Here is a 14,773-nt window from a genome sequence, read left to right on the forward strand (position 1 = left end):
CTGAAGCTGTTTTACGTATATAGCGGCATTTATAAGCCACCAGTGGAGATTTTAGCGTCGTTTTTCTATTCTGTTTTGAATCATATGTTCTGTAGTAGCTCATTAATTTTCCTGTAGTAAAAAGGTCTTTGTCAGGCCAGTGTGAACGCGCTCCGCTGCCCATACCTCTATGTGCACTTTTATTCCCTCTCCTCACAAACACGCAGTCACTCGAGCACATGCATTTGATTTGCATATAGCTTGATCTGTAAACACATGATTTGAATGAATTACTTTGGACTTTAGATAGTGCCAATCTTAGACCTGTAATTGGTCTTAATTTCCTGCATGTTGTCCAAATCAGATACTGCAAGTTGGACATTACACACACAGTCAGAAACCTGGCACACACACAGCAGTACTTTGTGTCCACTGTAAGCCTGGTACAAATCCCACTTCAGATATCAGTTCGGAGCTCCTGCTGTGTGAAACAGAGCATCTTTCAGGTACAAAAATAAAAGGATAAATATTCTTATTCTCTCAGACACAAAGTCATCCCTTATCCCTCGTTTCCTTTTTCTCTATGATCTTCCCATCTGTGTCCCATGTCAGACGAGCCCTTCAGACCGGGCCACACACTTGCACACTCAATCCATTCACCAGATCAAATTGAATCTTGTGTGTGAGTGTGTAATTGCTGCAGTGCCATGTACTGCCAAGTGTTTGTTTGAATTGGAGGGGTTTTCAGTGTGTTCGCTGATAGGCAATCTCATTGCGCCTCCTGACTCCCAGGCAGAAAGGCCCAATCCCCAACCCACTTAGAACTTAAATGCAGGATAAATAATAGAACTGGCTTCAGTTGTATAAGAGGAACAAGCTATGTCCTGGATGTTGTAGTGTAACGTACTTGTAATGTATTTCTACAATATTTTTATAGTTAAGCCCACTTTACCAAGATTCATTGCTAATACCCTTAAACACATTAGAGGAGAAAGTGCGGATGAAAAGATGGAACTCAGTGTTAATGGAGGCTCGAGGGTTTTTAACTCTGGGTGAAATGACATTTTTTTTCCATTTAGGGTTTGGCTTCTGGGGTAAATCAGGCCAATTAAAGGGGGCAAGGAGCAGCCATACTGCCTCTGCTGCCTTCAAGCAGAGCTTTGTCCTGACCATCAATCTAAGTCCATTAGCTGCTCCATCCAGCTGACAGATTCTTATTTAACTTTTTCTTCTTTTTTTTCTAAGGGTGTGCTCCAAAAGCTTTTCAATGCCTTGGAGCCTGGATAAAAAATAGCCTGGTTTCTTACCCCAGGACTCAAATAATTCAGTACTCATTTGGCGAGGCCTTCGCCAGGAGCAGGCCTGCAGCTCCTCTGGCTTTTTGGGCATCAGCAACGAGGCTGTCAGCTGGTTAAAAACACTGTCACTCAACCAGAAAACCTGGACTCATGCCACAGTGTCAGCAAACATCCACTCCACTGAAGTGTCAGTGAGTAAAGCACCAGCTGCATCTGAACTCTTTCACTGTGTGTTGCAATAAAATGAAATTGGACGCCAGTGGGTTCATGTCCAATGCACGATGGTAACCGACACTGTCACTGTGGTGACTGTAACCGTGTTATAATCACACTGCATTGACAAAATAGTAGTATAGCCATTGAATTTGGGTTTCATTATCTTGAATTATGGACTTTGACGAGAGGGAGGATTACTTTGCTTTTTCAGGCACATCCATGTGGTTAAGTATCAAGTTAGCTGTGCAGGAGTTTTCCAGTTGTAATTACAGCCTGGACATTAGTTTGAAGAGTTTTTATAGGGCATTCAGAAAGTTTTCAGACCCCATGACTTTTCTCATGTTTTCTTTTTTTGCAGCCTAATGTTAAAGTGGTTTCAGTGTAATTGTTTTTGATTGAAAAACTGAATATCACAATATACTTGCCACAAGTAAACCCTTTACTTGGTTCTTAGTTGGTACAGATTTAACAGCGATTAGAGACTTCAGTTTTCATGGGTATGACTTCATAGAATCTTCTCATTTGGATTTTAAGATGTTCTTATGCAGATCCCCTCAAGCATCATCAACTTGGCTTGTGAGCCCCAGTGTACAGCCTCTTCAGGTTTCTTCAGATATGCAAATCAGGGTCCTGTCTGCACCACACTGTGATTTTCAAACGTTGTCCCAAGGTTACCCCTGCATTGTATTGGCCATTGTCAAGGTCATTGTCTTGTTGGTGTGAATCTTCAACCGTGGTCCTGAATGTCTCTATTTAAGGAAATAAAGTTTCCTTTATTCTTCCGTGTAGCGCCCTCTTGACGAGTGGTCTATTACTGAGGTGCACTGCTTGCGTGCGTGGGAGCCGGAAAACCACAATGGCTGCTTCAAGCCACAGTGCAAAAGAAAACAATAGGACAAAAATAGTGTGTCCCAAATCGCATACTTCTGCACTTACATTTAATATTTTGAGTTTGAGTACATAAGTGCGTTTACACTGAGCCGTGTGTGAAAATGTAGTGCGCTATGCACACTCAAGACAAGTATGCAATTTGAGACACACTAAAACTCAACTTTCTGCGGTGCACCATGTTGCTGGGCCATAGACGATTCCTCACGCTCTCCCGGTAGTGTCCGTGGTAGACACTCACCGCGGGTCCGCTCATGCAGTTACACAGCAGGATAACAGGCTTCACTGAGGCGAGTGGCTGAGTGAGCTGCTCAGCAGTGAACACCCGTCAGGTAAGCTAACGTGAGCAACACTAGCTTTTAGCTGCGCTTCTCATCGAACACTCTTTTCCAGAATACTGCTCCTTTAGAATCAAACACAATGCTGCGTTGACTGAACAGTCACTCTGAGACTCACTGTCCGTTTGTCTCGACGTACGTTCCTCAGCCAGCGTCTTTACTTCTCAAAGTCTTTTGCTCTGATGTAACTTTTCGCCGCCATGTAGCTCATAACTCTCCTTTTTTTCTTCTCTCTCCTCCCTTGCTCCTCGTGGCTTCTCCTGTGACTCCTCTTCCGGTTCCGGCCAAACTCTCACCCTGATCACGGATTGGATCTCCCAACGGTAAGTGAACTTAAACTAATTCATATTTTTACACTTAAACATTACTTTTACATTCTTTTCACACAAAAATATGTATTTCTTACAGGAAATAAGAAAATAAAAATAAAATAAAATAATAATAAATGAGTGCTTTTCTTTTGATTTTCCATAGGGTTATACACCGTAAGGTAGGTTATCTCAGCCATAGAGATACGGTGAGGAGCTCGGCCATCTGTAGGGAGCTCGGGGTAGAGTCGCCGCTCCTTCAGGTTGAATAGAGTCAGCTAAGGTGGGTCGGTATAACAAAGATAAAGATACAACTCCTTATATTGGAGGTTTTCAGAGCACCAAACCGAGTGGTTTAGTATCAAATAGCTTCAAGTTATTATCAATTTTTTCATCCCACTTCGAGGTCAGAGAACAATTGAGTCTGTTGTAATCGAATATACTCTATTTTCATGTTACATACTGCTTAAGTTATAAATAAAATATATTTGTTTCCTTGGTTGTGTGGCAATCTAACTGCACACATCATAGGCTATCTGGAGCTTTTCAGGAAGTTTGGATTACAGGATTGCCTTTACAAGCAGTGCCATGGTTTCCTATAGGCATGAAGCTCATAGACTTGAAGCCAAAGAGTTCAGTCTTAGTTTCATCAGACCAGAGAATCCTACAGTATTTCTCACAGTCTGAGAAACTCGGAGCAGCTTTCATCTGTCTTTCACTGAGGAGAGTCTTCTGTCTGGCTGCTCTGAACTCGCTCTGACAGAGCTGGAGAGAGTGGTCTGGCTGTGTGAGACTAATTAGCCACTGATGAGACACACCTGGGAGATGCCAGCAGAGCAAGAGTGGAAATGTTGAGCTATCTGTCACACTGAGACCAATCACAGAGGGTGAGTAGTTTGATTTGTTATTTTGGACTGTGTTAAACAATTTGGGAGTTTGCCTTAAGTTTTTCACATAAAGTAAATCTTTAATTACCAACAGCAAGAGAGAGGAGAAGAAGGCAGAGGACAACGTGCCCAACTGCTGCTGTCTCCATCAGTTCCTCAAGAAAATGCCACGGTGAACCAGAGTCCAAACCTACAGCCACAGGTGAGTGAAGAGTCTATTATTGTGTGTACTGGAAGGTATAGGCTACTGTAAATTCTGAAATAGTAGCCCCGGCTTTTATTTGATTCAGTGCTCTAAGTGGGGGGAAAAAAGTGCTGGTACTCCCCTTATTCAACTGTTGGTGGTATATTAGGCGGTGGGCGGTTGGTACAGTACCAGCAGATCATTAGGTGATACATTCAAACATGATGCTGATTTGAATAAAATAAAATAAAATTTTTGAACTTTCCACAAAGCATTTTGACAAGTATTTTCTTGTTAAAATCCATCTATGAATGATCTATGAAGACAAATGTATCTATGTTTGTCATTTGAAGTTAACCCACTTCATAGTGGGTGTCTCTATACTGAAAAGTCATTTCAAAGTGTTGAATACTGGCCCAAGGGAGGTCTTAGTAAGCTATTCAGTTGACAAGTATATTAATCAAATGACATGCTCTCTCATAACAAAACAGTAGACATTATATTATTTTAGACCTGAATATATATTTGATTTTAGTAAAAACTTAACTGGACAATACACATATTTAGGAAGACCAGCAACATTGATATTATTGATGAATAAGATCTTCATATATTATAAAAATGCAAACGTATTCTGGGGTTAAACAGAAATGTCAAGTTTTTGGACTCCTAACAGGTCACCTCACTGGAGGAATCTAGTGGACCAGAGGTTGATGAACAAGGCAACTTGTACTAGTACTGAATCAAACGTAACTTTCGGTTGCGACCATAGACTGTATGGTTGCGACTCGCGTTGATGTGACGTTCTTCTTCTTCACGTCCTTTTTGGCCAACTCGACTCCGCAAGACCTCCTTGCGATTGAACGTCTCGCAATATGTCTACCGAATGTTCAGCAAAGTAGTCAGTAACTACATCAGTAAATATAGCAGAATAGAAAAAAACATCTCCCTATGAAATATTGCACACAGTACAGTGAAAACTCTTATTTGCTTTTTAAAACCATCAGGCCCAAGAAATAAAACAACATATTAAAGTGGTTAGTGTCAGTGACCTGCTCTTAGTGCTGCACTCAGACGCTGAGCTTTGACAATACAGACTGACACAATGAAAGGTGTCTAATAATCCAACACAATATTTTATTACAAGTATAAAGGGGAGAGTGGAGTCTAGTGTAACACTTTTGACTATTTTCTGAATTTCTCTGGGGCTGATTCAATTAGATAAGTATTTTTTTGCTATGTTGTAGTTACACATGTCTACTAATGTTTCATAAATTTATTCAGCCCCATATTACACAAAGAGTAGCCTACAATGTTGATTTATTTCAGAGAAGTCAAATGTTGCTGTTGAGCCACCGGGTGGGGTCAAGTGCAACACTAAACAACCACAAATAAGAAAATAACTGCAGTTTTATTACATAAAATATTCACTCAAAACATTTTCTTATCTTAAGTAATCATATTAGCTAATTTAACATGTAAATTTAATAATATAATGATGTAAATGTATTCTAATCAAACAGAAGACACAAAGCTTGAATTAATTGAAATCACAAAGTCAAATTGAAGACATTTAAAACATCAAGAGACTCAAACTAGAACCACTAAAATATTTAGAACATTTGCCATTGCTATATTCATCTTCTTTTCAAGTTCATTTAATTTAAATTTCATGTAAATAACAATAATCATGTAAATAACAATAGTCTAATCAAACGACTCACATCACACAAGACAGCTCAAAAACAACAAAGTAAAAAGGGACTACCACTCTCCCCAACTGGCATCTCTGAAGAAGTCTGTATCAAACTCTTTGTATAATAACTCTATAGTAAAGTACAGATCCAAAGCATGAAAGGAGAAGACAGTTTTAAGACATTCACTTTCCACTCTTTTTTCTCCATGTTCTTTTAATTTGCATAAGTATTTGCCTGTCATGCAGATGACTCTTATATTTGGGTTTATATGTGTCTGTTTTCTTTTTTCTTTTTTTTTTCACCTGGAGGAAGAGCCTTCAATATTGAGGCCTGGGATAGTTTCTGTTATAAAACAGGACCTCTCCTGGGATATCTGCTTTCTCTGTTACACAGGAATGTATAGAAATTGAGACCTCTGCGAAGACTTCAGTTTAAGGCATCCAAGAGAGAAGACAGAGGGAGAGACACACAGGCACACACAGACACACACATGGACAAAAAAAGGAGAGAGGGTGAGAGCTGTATGAGTGCCTGAGTTTTGTCTTAAAGGCAGAGCTTTAAATGTTACCACATGCTACAGAGACAGAGACTGAGACAGTGTGTGCTTATGCAACCATTCGCATATGGCTGCATCTGTAAGTAGAGAAGTGTTTGTGTATTTATACTCACTTATCTGTGTATATGAGAGAGGAGGAAATACATAATACATTCAGAGAGTGGACTGTAGTTTTATTACCGCTGTTGATGGCTCGGGCCAATTAAAAGACTGATTAGGCTCGACTTGGCAGAAAACCGTGAGGCTCTGCTTGCTTGCTTTAAGTCAGCCAAAGAGTTAAAGCGCTGTTTAACACACTTACTCACAGACTCAAAATGTTGCTTATTATAATGCACAATACTTCTGTGGGAGAATTATGTAAGAAGATGTATTGGCCAGTGAGAAAATCTGTTTTCCAGAGCCTGTCATCATGGGCCAACATTTCCTGGTTAGCGTTACAGTTTCTTCTGTGGTCGGGCTATTCTCTGCCACTTGTGTGTGTGTGTGTGCGTTTGCGTTCCATGGTCAATTTTCTCCACTTTTATATGGATGTCAGACCAGCCCTGCACATTTCCAAAAGAAACCATTCATTGAGTAAAATGATCCCATCACATCACACTCCAGAACCACAATGAGAAGAGAAAATCATAACCAGCACATCTCACAGGGCGGATGTTGTCCAATAGATTTAAGAGAGGATCTTTATGTGAATGGGAGTGAGAAAATGGTTTCTATGTTTTGGGGAATGCGCACGAGTGTTTTGCTCCCTCAAGTTTTGTGTTTGACACTTTAAGAGCCTCTCATTAAAACCAGCTGAAGAAAGAATTTATTTGATGTGTTGGGCAAATGGCACAGATTCATACTGTACATAGTATCGCTATGTCTTACGGCAGGGTGAATATTTAAAATCTTTACACATTTAAAAAATATTAATTCACTTGAATTCTTCTTGGAATAAAATACAGGAGATTGTTCCAACAACACACATACACTTGTAAAACTTCAAAGTTTGATGTGACATGATAGGACAGTTTAGCTGACCCCCCCACCCCACACTGGGGTTCTGGGAGTATTTGAGGGTGTAGCATGCCTATCCAGAATTTAAGCAGGAGTAAGAAAGACTGAGTTATTTCTTCTCTTAGAAACTGCATTTCCTCGCATTAAGGCGCCTTGACTGTCGCACGGGGTGGGGCTAGGTTTAAGTGAAGGATGGTTTCCCAATTCTGCGCAGTATTTTAGAACATATGGATGCAAATTTGACCACTGTGGGGCCACTCTGACCAAAATAATATCTTAACTTGAACGGTTCAAGAAAGAGTGTATTGTCCTCCAACTGTGTATTGTTGTGGTAGTATAGGCATCTACACACTGTAAAACTTGTAATTCAGCCCAAGTCAGCCCTATTTCATTGATGTTGTTGTATAAAATTGCTTTATGAAATGACTGCAAATTGGTGTAATCAGCAGTGAACCACAGAACCACAGAGAATGATCTTTTTGAAGCTTCCTTCAGTGTTACAGAATTGTTTTTTTTTTATATCTTTCAACTCATTGTTTTGGTGTTTAGGTAGGTATAGGAGATCCTGGAAAAATTTTGAAATACACGATTAAAAAGTCCACGTCCCTTTTCTCAGGTTTCTCTCTGAAGCCACACCTCAGCAATGTGCAATGCTTGTTCAGCATTGGGTTCACATGAAGGTGCAGCCCCACAAACACTCTTACATTGGGACTATATTGGGTCACACCGTGAAGGCCATACCTCCGTGGAGCAACCCAATGTAAATCCAATGTGAGCAACGCGGCTTTCCATGATACTGTTGCGTGTAGTGAGACTTCACTGCGCAGCATCGCTAACTTTCCGCCAGATCTTTCTCATGGCTCATTCATGGGTAAGAAAACATCTAACATCATAAGAAACCATCCAGCAACCAGCTTAGAGGTACATTGCCACCTACTGGAGTGTGACTGGAGTGTGGTACGATGTGGTTTTTCCACATCGTAATATGTTGAGCATGCACGCGGTTAGTGCACAGAGTGGTACGACACATCATAATCCAATTGACTTGAATGTGGTGTTCAAAATGATTGGATGGTGTTTTTACAGGATTGTCTGTACCACAGGTGACTGACTTTTTCATTCTTGTGAAAAAGCATTTAATTAATTGCAATCAGGGTGTGAAGAGGATTTCAAGCAATTCAGTAAAAATGCTTCAGAAAAAGATCTCCAACCCTATATAAAGTTTTTAGTTTTTCAATTTAGTAAAACAAATAAATAAATAAATAAATAAATAAATAGAATTAATATTGCTGGCTCAAACTCATTCATTAGCTTTTCCCTTAAGAAAAGGAACTGAGATATTTTTTTTATGGTGGAAAGTATCTTTAATAAGTTAATTTCCACAGCAATGTCTGATCTTGCACCATAATATCCACTTGCAGTTAACTAAACTACGGCATTTTGAAACCTACTTATGATTATGTTTAAAAGCTAAATCAAAGGTACTTTCTCGCCTAAAGCACAGACAGGACTGCTCTATGGCCACCATTCACCTGACCACCCCTGAGTTACTCCACTGCCGTTTGTAAATGTAGCATTTTGTTCAGTATCAGCAGCACAAAACACTACTAAAGGTCAGAAATAACCATTGTTATCATTATTATGATTATTGTACTTACAACACACAAATCTGCCGTAATACTTCAGGTGTGTGTGTGTGTGTGTGTGTGTGTGGGTGTGTGTGTACAGTCTGAGTGAAGTTTTTATAATCTACAAAGGAGATCTGGTTTTACCATCTGTGAGTGTGTGTGCAGCTTTGCTTTGCCATTGATTAGATCAAGTAACAGCCTGAGGTCCTGCTGGGACTGTGAATGCTACTTGGCAAAGAGAGGAAAAGGTTCCACTGTTGTATGCACAACAAAACTCTCTCTCCCCAGCCGCCCCCCTCTCTCCCTCCCCCTCGGATACATTCACTTTGATGGTCCTTCAGAGTGTGAGTCATTGCAGAAAGAAAATGAGAAGCGGTTCAGTGACATTCTTCTGCGTCATTTTGTGTACTTAACGCTTGGACTCAAACAAGCAGATTTCCAAACAGAAACTGCAGACGTGGTCACACAGCCTCATTCAAGGGAGTACTTTCACACTCAAAGCAAAGCCACACACACACACACACACACACAGACAGGGAATACACACTCACAAACACCACTTACGTCTACCTTCAAGAGGATCTTAGGCTCCGCAGACTTCTTACTTTGAGAGCTGAGAAATGTTGAGGCCATACACCCTTTGACCCATGTTGCTGGTGGGCTATGTTTGTATGTGTGTGTTGCGCCAGTCGATGCAGTTTGCTTGGCAATAGAAAGGCGTGAAGACACTTTAGTGTTGCACAGACATTGACACATCACACCACCACTGGTGGCAAGACCCCCTCTGGACAAGCCACGTTATCGAACCAGTTTGGTTTTGTCTACTAGTTTTGCACAGTCAGCGACTTTAAAGGAAACAAGTCAACAAACGATTTATTCATTCTTGATTTGTGAATTTGGTTTTGGAGGAAGACGGAGGCAGGAAATGTTTTAATGACCTGGATCAGTTGTAGACTGTGGCAGAATAAAACAAACTTCATGGTGAAGTTTTGTGGAAGTGATTTCACATGTATTTACAAGGACAGAACAACTATTTTAAATGTATCCAGTAGTTTAGAGAGAAGGAAGCGGGGGGAGTAAAATGGTAATACTGACATACCAGCAACATTAAAATACAAATACTAATTGATGTGCAGCTTGTGGTTCTTTTGTCAGGCCTATGTGATAGCAGAGTCGAGTTGTAGATGTTTTTCTTTTTTTTTTCCTCTGCTCAGTTTTACAACCTTTTCTGCACTCTGGCCTGTTTCCCTTTGCTCTCAGCAGGCCGCTGGCTCTGTGGGAGGAATCAAAGAGTCTGCTCACTTCATTATATAAGAGAACTGCAGCTTGTTATCGACTTTTTTGAACTATCTTTCAGTCTTTTAACTTCCACAAGCTTGTAGTGGTGGTGCTTGTAATGTAGTAGTAATGTTATTATTAGCAGCGTTAGCATATTAATGTATTATAGATGCAGCAGTAGTGGCAAAGGTGATACTTTTAGGATGTAGGATTTGTTCCGACTGCAGTGGCTATGATTCTGACCTGTGGCCCATTGTTACATGTCATCACTCTTTCTCTTTCTCTGACCATCAATATCTCACTGTTCTGTCACAAAAAACACCCAAAAAAACCTAAAAAATATTAACAACTTTTTTGTCCATATGATGAATAAGACATAGATAAATGTATCAATAAAAGTAACTTTTTAAAAGTGAAGCCAAAACATCTCATTCACCCCACCATGACTGACTACAATATCGCTCATAAAGCCATTCCCCTCAATGTTAGCAGACAAGTCACGAACCAAAAAAAAAAAAAAAATCAAAGAACATGATGAACAAATTTGGTTTCCATCATGTTATATAGCTCCTGTATGTTCAAGTCTCTGTTTTTATTTAGTTATTTGATGCTATAAAACAGTGAGACATCATGATTGAGAGCTGTGATTGACCGACTGGGCAGGGCAAGTGTTGGGTCTTGGTACTGCAGCTCCACCAGGCCAAACATCTCTCTGGCTCCAAGTGGCACAGGTGCAACACGGCACATCTCGTATCGGAGATATTTTTGGCTTCATGTTAGTTCAGTGGGAGGAAATGGAGTTGCATCGTCCGTCTTTGTGTACAGTTCATTTCAAAGTGTCTGCACAACAAAATAAGTGTTGCAGTTAGGACGTTGGACAACAACTGTGAAAAAGCCAACGAACTAATATAACAAACTGGAAAACATAATTGTGATCATGTAATCGTAGAAGAAGAAAAAAACAAGCAACACCTGCTGCTCTCATCTGTGAAAAGTATTTGTGACTATTGGCTGGAAATGGAAACAAAGGAGAAGTGTGAGTCAGCCTGTAAAAACAAGGAGTGTGTTTATGAGTGGCAAAGTAATCCAAATAAATGTACTGACTGCATCCCAGGCTGGATATGTCCACTGACCCTTCTCACACCACCCAACTGACCTCAAAACTTTGAGCTTCCCCTCAAGTAGTACTGGTGCACCAAACAGCATGAGTTCCCAAAATGCCGAGCAGAAGATTCTTTGACCCTGATGCTTGAACCCCAATCATTTCTAACAGCAGACTCATGTAACCTGAATCCCCTTGCACTTGCAGGGGCCAGATTAGTAATTGAGAGTTATTTATAATACTGGCATTAGTTCACTCATAATTAACTTTTTTTATGTCCAGCTTTCGATGTATTCTTTTAAACTTTGCTCTCTTAAATGAACCATGAAATCATAATTTGCCCTCCTTAGTGTAAGTATTTTTATTCCAAGCAAACACTGCGTGAAAGGTCTAGTTGAAAAGAAATAAATCCTGTATTGTACAGGAAATAAATCTGTGCTTCAAAAAAAGAAGTCTAACAAATAAAAGGTTGAATACATCACATCCAGTGAATAATAATATCAGGTTTGAATTACTAAGCATTTCTTAAAATTTCTGTTTGTGTATGATGGTTCTAATGGTACATTTTTATTAGTACTCTCTTGAATGCCCTTTTGAATCGTCAAAACACTGCATGTTGGGCCCATAAAAGACTGAAGAGTGTGTGATGAAAGAAGATCCCAGAGCTGAAGTGTTGGCACACACAACAACTGTGTGAGGAGCTGCAGTCATCTATCATACTGTTAACCTCAGCACCATTATGCAACACGTCCCTTTAACTGCACAGACACTCGACAGCAGCAAATCAACAGTCCTTCAGTGAAAGCTGACACACATTCCCTCACACATGCACATACATATTGAATGTACTGTATCTGCAGGCACGCAGACTAGATATGTCTCTTACATCCTGCCACTGATAGCCATGTGACAGCTGTATCTAGGAGATGGTCTGGGAGCGAGAAATTAATGATGATGTCAGAATGAGACTTTAAACCCCTACTCCTTTAAAGGCCCAGTGTGTAATATGGGGGTAAAACCGTGATATGTAGCGTTCAGATTCTAGTTTGCAGCACTCCCTCGCTTGTTCGTACTCACCCCTCCCGTTGGCAAAATGACGGTGGCCCCTGAGGACAAAAAAACATGTTTACCATGACTGGGACGACTGGGAGTATTTCAGGAGCATGGAGCGATGAGGTGAAGATCCAAACCATTTTACAAAAAGTCTGCTGGATTTTCCGTTCGGGCTGCCGTACAAACATGGCGACGCAAGTTGGCAACACTCTCTAAAGCAAGACCCTTGCTATGTGTATATAAAAAAAGAATTATAAGGCTACGAAAACCAAACAAATTCTATTTTATAGCAATTATACACTTATATATATTCATGGGTAGTATATTCAGATTTTGCCCATAAACCTTGCCAGTTATTACACACTGAGCCTTTAATAAAAAATGAGGAATGTTTGGGCTAACCAATCCAAACCCTCTGTGAAAAAAGACCAATCCAGGGTGAGTGAACAGCTTCATTTGTTGATAATGTGATAGCATTAGCACAGCACATAAATCATCACTAAAGATGAAAAAAGTCACAGTCAGACTGGAGAAACTTGATGCTTTTGAGGTAAAAAAAAAAAAAAAAAATGCTCTTGGCCAACTGCTCTCTGTGCATTGTTTACTGTACATCCCCTGGCATCCACAAGTTAAACCACACAGCAGATTATAAATAGCAGCTATATGATGGGCCAGACAACCAGAGACCAACCAGGGCTGAAATAATCTGCCTATACTTGGCTCAAGGCTTTTCTCTGTCAGTTGGTTAGTGATATAACACATTTTGTTCAGAAAATATGCACCATGTGAGCAAAATTAAATGTAATGAGGAATTAGGGCTAAATTCTTATACAAGACCAAGGCACAAGATGAGCTAATATTGCAGAGCTCCCACAAGTGGTGAAAATTATCAAATAAGCAAGTCATTCATTTACCAATTCAGTTATAAACAGTGATTCACTTTTTTGCAGACGTGAGGAAAAAAAAGAAATGATTGTGTCTCACTAATTGAAGCCTCAGCAGAAGACTTCTTCTTTTTATGACCCATTAGTCACTTCTTTACTTTCTAGTTTTACTCTATGTTGTAAACTGGGGTCACTCATTGCTTTTGAAATTAATCTAGCTCACCGTCAATTATACTCTATCACATACCACCTTGTTAGTAAACATTAGCATGCTAAGGCCTTTCCCTGCTATGTCAGATCATCAAAAGTTCAAATTCATGAGCGGTGGAGAGGAAGAACTCCCTTTAATTTAATTTTCAAGCAGAACCAAGCTCAGGGTGGACAGCCATCTGCCTCGACTGTTGGGTTCTTTGTGTCTGCTGGAAAAAAGGTCTGTTGCTTTTCAGTTTAGATGCTGCCACTGGATTGGGGCCCTTCGGTGGGTTTCCCAGACTGACTTTTGTGTTTTGGCACGGCTGATCTCTTCAGGTGCAATGTCCATTAGATCAGGATCCTCCTGGCTCTCTCTCTAATGGCTGATATCAATCTCTTGGCAATGCTGGTGAGTCACAATGGGCTCTGTGGTTGAATGAGAGCTGAGTTTTGAACAGAGCTGTCAGCTCTTCCACCTTCCTCTGGAGAAGAAGTTCATTTGTTGCACAAGGCTCATCTCTGTAATCTTTCACTGGAGGATGTCGGTCCAGCAGCTGCTAATTGGTGATCCCTTTTCTGCTGATGGTTTCCTCATTAGTGTATTTATGGATCTTCATCAGCTCTCTTTTGGTCTTCTTCTTCCTGTTGATGTGCATCTCTTTGGGGGATTTCTGCTTGGCGAATTGCTGCTGGAAACTTCAGATTTCTTGATGAGGCTCTTGGACCTCAGTCCAGTGGCTTTTAGTCCTCCAGTTTGGGTAGTTGTTAGAAGTTGTCATTATTTCAGTGGTAGATGTCTTTTGTGATAATATTACAAATTATTTTTGGAGTTTGGCTCTGAACGAATCGTGTGTCACTGCTCTGCCTTGTTTGGCCAGGCAGACAATACCAGCAACAGCAGATTAGAAAAGAGAACAAGTGATCTCTCCTTTCATTGCCCAAACTATAAACTCTTTCGACACAGTGCTTGGTGGTTAGCACAATATTTAAACTACCGTAGCTCGACATTTAGTATTAGTGTAAAATGTGACACTTTTTATGGATCAAGTAAAAAAAAAAAAATCATATTTTTTATTTCTTAGATCCATTTCATTTTCAGCTATAATTTCATTGGTTCATATACACACTGAACAAAAATATAAACGCAACACTTTTGTTTTTGCTCCCATTTTTCATGAGCTGAACTCAAAGATATTTTTCTATGTACACAAAAGGTCTATTTCTCTCAAATATTGTTCACATATCTGTCTACATCTGTGTTAGTGAGCACTTCTCCTTTGCTGAGATAA

The 14,773-nt window shown here is 40.0% G+C and overlaps 1 protein-coding gene across 1 annotated transcript in view; it reads left to right on the forward strand.

Annotated features, from left to right (window-relative positions):
- Positions 1–4,042: 4,042 nt before the first annotated feature.
- LOC310989010 (solute carrier family 41 member 1-like) overlaps positions 4,043–14,773 on the forward strand; it is a 47,213-nt gene continuing 36,482 nt past the window's right edge. Inside the window, exon 1 of the mRNA XM_083975856.1 lies at positions 4,043–4,116. The gene's annotated coding sequence lies outside the window, so the exon portion shown is untranslated. The remainder of the gene's footprint in view (positions 4,117–14,773) is intronic.

This window comes from Trachurus trachurus (assembly GCF_905171665.1).
Source record: "Trachurus trachurus genome assembly, chromosome: 7".
Classification (NCBI taxonomy): Eukaryota; Metazoa; Chordata; class Actinopteri; order Carangiformes; family Carangidae; genus Trachurus; species Trachurus trachurus.